General features: G+C 34.6%; 1 long non-coding RNA gene across 1 annotated transcript; it reads left to right on the plus strand.

Annotated features, from left to right (window-relative positions):
• The first annotated feature begins 2,057 nt into the window (after positions 1–2,057).
• LOC131660656 (uncharacterized) lies at positions 2,058–10,066 on the plus strand. Its single transcript, XR_009301007.1, has 2 exons — positions 2,058–2,758; positions 8,061–10,066. It is a non-coding gene; the product is annotated as an uncharacterized LOC131660656 (long non-coding RNA).
• The last annotated feature ends 506 nt before the right edge of the window (positions 10,067–10,572 follow it).

Here is a 10,572-nt window from a genome sequence, read left to right on the forward strand (position 1 = left end):
ACAGTAGAGCATAGGCGTCTTGACGCACCACAGAACATGCAGCAATAACGTGTGAACAAGGAACACGGTAAGCTTGATACTTTCCACAGTCACACCAAAGATCTCTTAGGTTTACCTTGTAATCTCCCATAGGCTTTCCTTCACCATGGTCCATTGTCTCCTTCACACTGAAAGTGCTATGGTTATAGTCAAATATTCTTACATGATGCGTGCTGGATTTTGCCGTTTCTTCTTTCATCACCTTCATGCAACTTTCTGTAAACGTTTGTCCAGAACTCAAAACTGCACTCCACTTAGCACCCCTTTCAGCAAAAAGTGTTCCCATCCTATAGTATGTTGCACGCACCAATGCCGTAATAGGTAGATTACGTGTCCCTTTGAATACCGAGTTCATCGATTCGACCAGGTTTGTTGTCATGTGACCCCAACGCCGACCTCCATCAAATGCCCTCGTCCACTTTTCCAATGGAATGTTGTCTAGCCATCTCAAAGCATCACCATTAGCCATACCAATTTCAAAAACTTTTATCATAAGCTTCACTTATGTTGAAATGCATCATTCAGATAGGGTTAAGCTCCAGTTTGGCATTAAACAGGGCATACCGGATCCTCCAACTTGCATGGAAGAGTATCATAAAAGTCAATTATCCGATCAATGGCCATACGATGATTGGAAAGACCATTACAAGAATGAGCGTCGTCAGTGGCATAATCGCCATAAAACTGTCTTGCAGGGGGAAATCATGCCTCAAGAATGTAAACCGAGCCCATACTACATGTCATGGTATGCCACTGTGTCAAATTTGTATTTATCCCCGAATAGATACTTGTTTGACCCTCGTAGCCAACCCTCCACCTCAAACTTCCAACAATCCAGACCACCTATCCCTAACATGCAACAACATTTTCAAAACACCCAACAAAATTTCAATCCAACACAACCACCTTTTACCCCAAGCCAACAATATCATCACCAAAACCCATATAATTCATACACCCAACCACAAACACCATTCTCACAACCTACCCCTTTTCCAACCTACCAACACCACTACCAAACACCCCAATACACCCAAATGCAACATACCACTACCCAACATAACCCATCTACATCTTATAATCAACAACAATACCACAACTATCAAACCCCCCAACAACAAATGCCTTTTTCTCAATCACAACAATTTACCCCTAACACCAATCAAGAAAACTATGTCAACATGCAAACCTCAATGCATAACACCACTCAACAGGATTGGAATAACGAGGGGACCAGATTGAGTTATGGCAGTGCGACGGCGGCTGATTTTATCAATGAAGAAATGGTCGAAGAATTATATGATCGCGGATATGAGATAGGTCCTTCTACTCAACCTGCAAATGATGAAGGGCCTCGTCGAAGAAGTACGAGAGATGTACATCCTCCTAATTGTGGAACCAACCAACGGTTACGCCGACCAGGTCGAGGCGGCAATTAAATACCGTTTAATTTACTTTATTGTAATTTTATTTTTCTTAATTGCATTGTAACTTAAATTATCAATTAAAAGTATTTTATTTATGGATGCATGATTTAATATATTTTAATTCAATTTATATTAAAATTAAAAAAATTAATTGTATTATTTTTTATATTTAAAACAAAAAATATATAAAATATATTAATTCAATAATATGATTAATATATAATAAAATAGTTTAATTAAATAATAAAAAAAATTATAAACAAGTTGTGAAATTAATATTATATTTTATTATAATATTTTTAATATATATTATTGATTTATTATTAATTATAATATTTATTATATTATTTTAATTTGTTTTTAATTTAATTAAAAATTAAAAAAAAAAAAACGAAAAAGACACTGCTCCGCCCAATCAAAGGGCGGATGTTCCTAAAAAAGGTGAAGCTCCGCCCATTCAAAGGGCGGATGCTCTATAATTGAGTTTTTTTTTTTTTGAAAACATGGCATTTTGGGAAAAAGGGTGAAAAGTGTGGTATATTGGGTATTAGTTTCTAAAAAGATGGTAGGACCATAAAAAATTCAATTTCTTCAGCTTCAAGTCACCAACTTCTCCATGCCTCACTTCTTGTCTTACTCTTCAAGCCAAACTCAAGCTCAAGCCACCAAGCCACTTTCCATTAGCTCAGATGTGCATACAAAACAAAAATGGACAAAAATAGAAATTATGTTAGTGAGCAAATCATGTGGGACCACATCACAAACAAGCTTCAGACGCACACATAACAACTTGTACCAAATTCACCTCAAATTCACAGTTAATTATTCTCAAATTGATCCTCACCGTCTATTTCTATCAATTTCATTTGGATCGGTGAGTTGTGCATCAATCTAACCATTCATTCCTTATATTTCTCAAATTCACCGCAGATCGATTACAACTTAACCTAATTCACTATCCCTTTTCCTCCATTTTTTAACCAACTCTCACACACTTTACAATTTTCACACGTACCAGTTTCCCCTATACAACCATCTACACCGTTACATTGTTTTTCATCAAGAATTTCCTACCCTCACACTGCAGAAAATTACCTAAAAATTACTAAAGCTCAAAACCTTAAGAACTACTCAGAGTTTCACACTGAAACTCTTAAGATAGTTGAGTTAAGCCACTCAATCACGATAACAACAACATTCAACAACCACGAAAACAGAAGTAGAAGAGGGAGAGTGCATTAAGAAGAAAAGGCAACAGAGAAAGGAACCTAACATGTGGATCATCCCCTCTGGTAATGTCCGGAGTTTGTACTTTTTACACTTCTTCACACTTGCTTTATTAAGTTTTGATTGTGCTATCTTTTGTGTTTGCAAGTGTGCTTGTGTTTGGCTATTTTCGAATCAACTTGTGTGTAGCCTTGTAAATTTTTTTTTTTTGTTATTATTTCTCTGTTTCAACTTGAATCTGGGTCTGTTTTTATGATTTTAGTATATTCATAGTTTAGATTAGGGACACTTCTGGGTAGATTTGGTGGATTTTGAGAGTTAGAGGTTTAATTTGGGAGCGACTTTGATCCGAAGGATTGGAGGATCTTTTGGTTGATCAGGCTTTAGAAACGTGTTTAGGATTAAATTTTGTGGGGGGTGTGTGTTTGTAGTTTAGGGTTCTGAGTTGTGGGGTCAAAGTTAGGTTATCTAGGGTGTGGTTAAGGTTTGATGTAGCAGGTTTGGCTTTTTTTGTTGTCATTTTTGATGGCGGATTCAAATTCAGGGTGTTTGGTTTATGTGGGATGAAGGTCTTTGATTTGTATGAGGTGGTGGTTTACCGTAGCAGACGATGGCGCCGCCGTCCTTGGCCAGCCAACCACCATCTTCTCCGGTGGATGTTAAATGGAGAGGGCGACTCAAGTTATAGAGCGCATGTAGAGAGAGATTTGTGAGGAGAGAGGTTGAAAGTTAGAAATGAGTTGGATTCTGATTGTGTTGGGCTTCTATTCTCACCGGGCCATCCAAGGCCAGAAACGAAAATTTTATTCTACACCCCATAAATACTTAAACTATCAATTTTTTTTACTTTTCACTAGTTTACTACAAAGTAATTGAGAGAGCATACCATACTAGTACAAACCGGAAAACCTGAGAAGCAGTATTCCGGTTCTCTAGTTTCAGCAATCGAACAATTAATCATTGAGTATTTCGGTTTTCAATTTTACAAAACAATCAACCGGATAACACAAACATGTGTATTCCAATTTTTCAGAAAACCAAACAGATAACCCATTTGCCTGTTATCCAGTTCTTTTTACTGTTAATCGGATAATTTTTCTCTTGGTTATCCAGCTTGCCTTTTATTTTAATTTTTTTCATAGTTTTACTGGTTCGCAGAGGAGGTTTGAACGACGGAGTGCACCGAGGAGGAAGACAACGTCGGTGGAAAGTGGATGATGGCGAGGGACATCAGGGAGCTACACCTTAGGCTTGTCCGTAGAATCCAGAATTTTCTGGAGGACCGATCGATACTTCTCTTCTGACAAGGTATTAGGATCACGTTATTCACCATTTATGATTCAGCGAAGTAAGTTAATGTCTCGTTTTATGTTGAATAATTTTAAATTTTATGTAGTCATATGTTATCACATATATATTATAAATTATTTTTTGGAGAGTACCAAATAATTCCCTTAAGTTGCTGCACATAGCAGTAAATTAAAAGGATGAGTTTCGTATAGTTTCCCATCGGTGATGGAGAGCTGTTTAGTTAACTCTGGTCTGTCCTCTTTTCAGCATACTAGTTTGTGCGAGTAGATACAAATCTATTATCTGCCTTTGTTGAGAGATGACCTCCTGAACATCATCAATTCATATGTCGTTAGCCGAGATAACCATTACGTTGGATAATGTTCCATGTCTTCTATATATATCGATTAGGGGTTTGTTAGTTGACCCTGATTATGTTATCACTGATACTGATGTTATCACTCTAGCTGTTAAGTTGTTTGGTGTTTCATTGAGGGATGCATCTAAGGAGGATACTACTGTTAGGGGTCCTTATTATAAGTCGGATTAGTGGAAGAAAATATTTGAGTAACAGAGAGCTGTTGATAACTTTCACGGCGCTGCTTGAGCCTACATCATGTTATTGTTAGGTTGTATTATTCTTGCCGACAAGACTTTTACTCTTGTAAAGACAAAGTATTTACCACTATTGAGGGACTTGAATGGATGTGGTAGATATTGTTGGGGGCATCTGCACTGATCTACCTATACAGATACTTAAGAGATGCTTCCTTGTATTCTTGCAAGCAACTTGACTATCTTCTCCAGGTACAAATTGGTTTATTTAAATTTTAGTTATATTTAATTATGATTTAGTTTAATTTATAATATTCATGTTTTGTTACAATGTTGGATTCATGAATATTTTCCAACTGTCTGCAAGAGAGGTACTTCTGGGATTGGTGGTATAGGTAATCCACTTTCGAGGGAGATGAGATGTGAATATAGGCAAGGGACACAAAAAGTTGATGTGATTCGAGTTGTGTTTGATCTATTGATCCCTCGTGATGTCATTTGGCGGCCTTTTGAGGATCACAAACAATACCGTTTATTCGATGATATATGTCTGTACAGGGGTGGATTGAAATGGTATGGGACTGTTGTGCTATATTTACCCGATAGATGTCCGCGTCACTTTGGATACAGACAATTCATACCGATTGCACCTCCCGATGTTGACACACTTGATGTGGATATTTTGGATATTTCGGATACTCAGTGTAGCACAGAACACCATATAATATCCGAAACATCCATATCAAACGTGTGAACATTAGGAGGTGCAATCGGTATGTACTGTCTGTATCCAAACTGATGCATACATCTATTAGGTAAATATAGCATAACAGTCTCATACCATTTCAACTTGAAATTTTCAAACCACCCATGTACATACATATATCATCAAATAAACGGTGTTGTCTGTGATCCTCAAAAGGCCTCCAAATGACATTACGAGGGGTCAATAGATCTAACATAACTCGAATTACATCAACTTTTTGTGTCACTTGCCTATATTCTCATCGCCCTCGAAAGTGGACTATATATACCACCAATCCCATAAGTACCTCTCTTGCCAACAATTGAAAAATACTCATGAATCCAACACTGTAACAAAACATGAATATTATAAATTAAACTAAATCATAATTAAATATAACAAAAATTTAAATAAACCATTTTGTACCTAAAGAAGAGAGACATAAACACAAAGTTGCTTGCAAGAATAGAAGGAAGTATCTCCTAGGTATATGTATAGGGTAAAATAATGGCAAACCCATCAATATCTACCATATAAATTATCCCCCAACAATGTCTACCACATTCATTCAAGCCTCTCAATAGTGGTAAATACTTTGCTTTTGCAAGAGTAGGAGTCTTGTCGATAAGAATAGTACAACCTAACAACAACATGATGTAGGTTCTAGCAGCGCCGTGAAAGTTATCAGCTACTCTCTGTTGCTCAAACATTTGCTTCAACCAATCGAACCTATAATAAGGACCCCTAACGACAGTTGCCTCCTTAGATGTGTCCCTCAATGAAACACCAAACAACTCAACAACTAGAGTGATAGCATCAGTATCAGTGACAACATAATCAAGGTCAACCAACGAACCCCTAATCGGTATATGTAGAAGACATGAAACATCATCCAACGTAATGGTCATCTCGTCGAACGAAATATGAAATGATGATGTTTCAGGATGCCATCTCTCAACAAAGGCAGATAATTTATTTGTATCTACTCTAGACAAACTAGTATGCTGAAGAGAGGATAGACAATAGTCAACTAACCAGCGCTCCATCACCGATGGAAGACTGTACGGAACCCATCCTTTTAATTTGTTGTCATGTGCAGCAACCTTAAGGGAATTCTTTGGTACTCTCTCCAGAAAATAATTTATAATATATATGTGATAATATATAAGTACATAAAATTTAAAATTATTCAACATAAAATGAGATATTAACTTACCTCGCCGAACCATAAATGACAAGCATCTTGATCCTGATACCTTGTCAGAAGAGAAGTATCGGTCGCTCCTCCTGGGAATTCAGGGTTCTGCATACCAGCCTCAGGTGTAGTTCCTTGATGTCCCTCGCGATCGTATGTTGTTTGCCGACGTTGTCTTCCTCCTTAGCGCATTTCGTCATTCAAACCTCCTCTTCTCCGAACCACTAAAAAATTTAAAAAAATGGCAAGTCGGATGATCAAGAGAATGGTTATTCGAAAAATAGTAAAAAGAATCGGATGAAAGGAAAATGAGTTATCTGTTTGGTTTTTTGAAAAATTGGAATACACATGTCTATGTTATCCGGTTGGTTGTTTTATAAAATTGAAAAACCGAAATACTCAATGATGGGTTGTTCGGTTGCTGGAACTCGAGAACATGAATACTGCTTCTTAGGTTATCTGGTTTGTACTTGTATGGTATGGTCTCTCGGTAGCTTTGTAGCAAACGAATGAAAAGTGATTTTTTTTAAAGTTTAAGTATTTATACAAGGGTAAATCTATCCAAATACGTAATTTATAATTTATAGGGGGTAGAGGAATCATTGATGGGGTATAAGGTAAAATTTTCGCCAGAAACTTGTCCCCTCATGCATTATATGTGTTTATTTTAGATATGTTCATTGGTTTGCTTATTACATTCTTTACTTTACTCATTCATGTCTAGCATATTTTGATCATTCTAGTTGTCATTTAAGTATTTTAAATGTGTGTTGTTTATTATGTGCATTCGAGTATTGCTATAATTGTTCATGCATTATTTAAGATGTTATGTATTCCTTTACAAGATAGTTTTGATCACTTAATTGTATATTGTTGAATATTTGATTTTGCATTTGGTTTGCATGTAGCGTGTTTTTCTTCATATTCTATATCTGATCTTTGTTGTTGTATATCCTTAGCCATTTAGCTCATATCATATGAAATTTTTGTTGTGTTTAGTTGTTTGGTTTTTAGACTCATAACAATTAGTATCTCTTTTTGATGTTGTCAAAGGGAGAGAAAATTGTAATGAGTCTAGAATTCCTTTATCGGTTTTATGTTTTGATTTTTATGCAATGTTTCAAGGGAGCACAAGAATTTTTGCTTTTAGCTCAAAGTCAACTCAATTTTAAGTGAAAGTTTGCCAAGCATCAAAAAGGGGAGAATGAGAATGCATATCCCTAGGGGGAGATTTTTGTATGTCCCTAACACATGAAGGGGAACACCCCTAATTCAGTTATTGCATATCTTACCGCTTTCACTTATTATTGTTTATTAACTCTCTCTCATTATTGCACATCTTTTGAATCAAGGTTGAAATCGATTCATTATTCATTTTAGCATGCATAATGATTATGTTTGAACTTGATCAAGATATTTTTAGTCAATTTCATGGACTTCTTAGGTCATTTTCCTCCCTCATACTTTAAATTGTGTATTTTAATTTGTATTGGTTATGTTACTAATGGGTTTAAGTAATAGTTTATGTTTCTAATGATTCCCCTAATGTTGTTAACTTTTTGAAAAAACATATTCTTGCTAGGTTTGTGTTACCTCGCGGGTTAATTAGTCATGGAGGACAGTACTTTTGCAACAATTATTTGGAGAATGTACTAACCAAATACACCGTTAAGCACAAGGTATTCATACCATACCATCCACAAACAAATCGACCAACCGAGATATCAAACAAGTAATTTAAGAAAATACTAGAGTTAACAGTCAACTCATCCAAGAAAGATTGGACTAAGAAATTGAATGCTACACTATGGGTGTGTTTGTTTGAAGGATTAAAATTATAATCTTAGGAATATCATTCCTAGGAATATTATTGCTTGGAACTTTATTCCTATCAATGTGTTTGGCAAATGAATAAAGTTTTTAGGAATATTTTTAGATTTTGTTTTAATTAAATTTTAAAAATAAAAAAGTAAATGTGTGAAAATAATATGAGAGTGAGAAGTTATGGTTGGTTATTTTATATTCCCATGGGAATGTAAGATTCCCATCCTTTTACATGGGAATGAAAATGAAGAAACAAAGGAATATGTGAATTTTAATGTCAAATATCACGCTGTTTTACGGACTTAAAGCGACACTGTTTTCCAAACAAAATTTTAAAAATGTGTCGCTATCAAAGCGAACTGGAGTTTTTCGCCTTGTTTTATCATTTTCTTTTATAGAAAATTCCCCTTATCTCAATTTTTTACACATTGAACCTAAATTTAATTAATTATTTTACTTTCAAAAAGTTGTTTCACCCTACCTCTATTACAACTATTGTGTAAAAATAAAAATACAACAAAATGATATATAGAACCTAATTTTGATGGGTTCTCTCTTATTCAGTGTTCCTTTAACAACATTAGCTTGATGGTTAAGGACCCATATCAGCCCGTTTATTCCAATACTACTTAGTCTACAAGATTTTTCCTCCCGTAGATGGTTATATCCTATGTCCATTTACTTTAAAAATTGTATCATTTTCATAATCGTGCGATTCAACTGCTTCTTGTGGTAAAACTTTTACCATAAACGAACTTGACCATTTATATTTGAGTTTACCTAGAAAAATTCTCAAACTCGAATTAAATAGTAATACTTGTTTGCTTATAAAAATTTCTTTCTTAACTAGATTTTTGTCATGGTATTTTTTGTTCTCGTCTTGTATATTACTGCATTTTCGTATTGCATTTTCGTATGCTTGTAACCTCATTTCCACTAGTTTGTTTAACTTACGTAACTTATTGTAATCTGAGATAGTTGGATAAAAATTTAAGAATTTAATGGCCCTAAAGTTCCATATTGGTTGGAGATAGAGCATTGAAAGAGTATATATTGATGGACACTCCTCATCTTATCAACTAGTTTTGTAAGGATGAGTTAGGTCAAACTCTAATATGCTATCATAACCTATCGCCCACCATTAATATCCACGCAGCAAGCCCAAAAAGAGTGCTGGACATGGGGGGTGTATTAGGAAGATCATAAAGTCCCACAGTATATATAGATGAACACTCCTCACCTTACCAATCGATTTTGTAAGAATATTACTGTTTTATATCCATTTTAATTATCTTAGGGCATTACATATAGTTCTAAATTGTTTGATTTTTTATCATACTTTTTGTCATCAATTCTTCATCTCTCTGTGTACCAATGTCTGGAAGGTGTGTTAAGAAAGAAACTTATAGTAGAACCATCGTCGATCTATAGAGCTTTTATTTGTTTCCACTGCATTAATGTTATTCTCTAGATCGAACGTGATTTGAGTGTTGTTTTGCATGTATTTTCATCTCTCCCCATTGTTTTTCTTATTGCTTGTTTCAATTTTTATTTAGGTTTTTATTTCCTTATCGTTTGTGTCAGTCCTAAGACTAGTTTAAATTTTCATTTTTACTTTTTTGTTTCTCATAATGTTATCGTATTTTACATTATGTCTCTAATTTAATATTTTTCTTAAGTTGATGAGTAGCTTTCACCACGTCAAATATGTAATGATTTCAATTTTTCTATTAATAAAAATATTTGAATTTTGCGATTTTATAATGTTCTTGAAATTTTTAGTCTACAATGCTATTGATAAATACAACATGATTGTGAAATAAACCAAGAATCTAATACGAAATAATGGAAGGATAACAAATAAATATGAAAGTCTAGATAAAAAAAATATTTTAATTTTTCAGATACCGAAAGAAGTAAGGTTTGAGCTAAATGATTTAACTCTCAGTACTTAAAGGATAGATACATTAGTGAGGCCAAGGTTAAAACTAACAACACATGAATCATGAGGAAAATCCTGGAGCAACGGAATTTTATAGCTCTACATGGTAGTTTGTAGGAAGACATAAATGTAAAGCAGAGATTTAACATGAAATCGGTTTATCTATCCTTGAGTAACATGCCTAAAGTGAGCTCGTATAAATGCTATTTCTTTTGGTGCCAAAGTGGATAAAAATGCAACTCTTCAAGAGATCAAAAACAAGATTATATTTCGAAGATGGTAGTGTAATAAGCTTAAACCTAATATTATTAGTTTAATATTAGTTTAG

The sequence above is a fragment of the Vicia villosa genome, linkage group LG3 (assembly GCF_029867415.1).
Source record: "Vicia villosa cultivar HV-30 ecotype Madison, WI linkage group LG3, Vvil1.0, whole genome shotgun sequence".
NCBI classification, from domain to species: Eukaryota; Viridiplantae; Streptophyta; class Magnoliopsida; order Fabales; family Fabaceae; genus Vicia; species Vicia villosa.